Raw genomic sequence first — 1,580 nt, forward strand, 5'->3', positions numbered from 1 at the left:
AGAGGTCTAGGAAGGGGAGGGAGGAGTCTGAGACGGTCCAGGTAAATTTGAGGTCGGGGTGGAAGGTGTTAGTAAAGTGGATGAACTGTTCAACTTCCTCGTGGGAGCACGAGGCAGCACCGATACAGTCATCGATGTAGCGGAGGAATAGGTGGGGGGTGGTGCCAGTGTAGCTGCGGAAGATGGACTGTTCCACATATCCGACGAAGAGGCCGGCATAGCTGGGGCCCATGCGGGTGCCTTCTTGACCTGCAATCTTCTTCCCGACCTCTCCGGCCTATCACCCTCACCTTAACCTCCTTCTACCTATCACATTCGCAACGCCCCTCCCCCAAGTCCCTCCTCCCTACCTTTTATCTTAGCCTACTTGGCACACCCTCCTCATTCCTGAAGAAGGGCTTATGCCCGAAACGTCAATTCTCCTGCTCCTTTGATGCTGCCTGACCTGCTGCGCTTTTCCAGCAACACATTTTTCAAATTAAGACTCAATGCCTCTGAACCAGAGGGAGGCAAAGTGGGTACCAGAGTGGCTTTCCTTATATGAGGAAGTGTGAAATGTGATATCTTGTCCATGGTACTTTTTTTTTCACCTTTTTTTCACTGGGACACACTGCTCAGGTTACTTGATAATATCTGAACATTTTAGACCCTCATGATACTACACCTGTTTTGGGTAATGAATTCCCTGAGCAGCTGCAAAAATCATTATGCCAGTATATCCAATCCCAGGTACAAAGCATTTGAGGTGAGATCACTTGGCTTTTATGTTTAAATATTCATGAATTACAGAACTATTTGGACTTACAACAAAAGAAGCAGTTCCTAAGTGTTACATGCTTTGCTCTTTGAATGATATATTAAGATTAAAAGGTGTGAATTTTCCTCAACTGTTCCATTCACCAACTAGAAACAGCCACGAAACTGAGTAGTAAGCCTATAACCATCAGTCTACTGTGACTTTACCTTTCCATTCTCCATTGCATGAAAAGCTACCAGCAGAACTTTTAGCACCCACACTGAAAAATGCCAACAGCCCCTGGTTCGTAACCATATATCCTTGTTGCGGCCTCTGATCCAGTTACTGTCTGATAATAATGGTAGTCTCTGGAATAGTAGTGGCATGTCCCTCGGTGTCATAGAGCAGCCTCTTCTTGCTTCCTAAAATCCTCCAGAACGTAGCTGTTAACATAGAACGTAGAACATTACAGCGCAATACAGGCCCTTCAGCCCTCAATGTTGCGCTGCCCTATCATACTAATCTGAAGCCCATCCCACCTACACTATTCCATGTACGTCCATTTGCCTGTCCATTGACGACTTGAATGTACTTAAAGTTGGTGAATCTACTACCGTTGCAGGCAAAGCATTCCATACCCTTACTACTCTGAGTAAAGAAACTACCTCTGACATCTGTCTTATACATATTTCCCCTCACTTTAAAGTTGTGTCCCCTCGTGTTTGCTGTTCCCATACTTGGAAAAAGGCTCTCCCTGTCCACCCTATCTAACCCTCTGATTATCTTGTATGTCTCTATTAAGTCACCTCTCAACCTTCTTCTCTCTAATGAGAACAGCCTCAAG

General features: G+C 45.4%; 1 long non-coding RNA gene across 2 annotated transcripts in view; it reads right to left on the reverse strand.

Moving 5' to 3' along the window:
* LOC122556925 overlaps positions 1–1,221 on the reverse strand; it is a 22,929-nt gene extending 21,708 nt beyond the window's left edge. For both annotated transcript variants that reach the window (XR_006313708.1, XR_006313707.1), the window contains exon 1: positions 964–1,221. This is a non-coding gene — a long non-coding RNA (uncharacterized LOC122556925). The remainder of the gene's footprint in view (positions 1–963) is intronic.
* Between the last annotated feature and the right edge of the window lie 359 nt (positions 1,222–1,580).

Source organism: Chiloscyllium plagiosum, chromosome 14, assembly GCF_004010195.1.
Source record: "Chiloscyllium plagiosum isolate BGI_BamShark_2017 chromosome 14, ASM401019v2, whole genome shotgun sequence".
Taxonomy (NCBI): Eukaryota; Metazoa; Chordata; class Chondrichthyes; order Orectolobiformes; family Hemiscylliidae; genus Chiloscyllium; species Chiloscyllium plagiosum.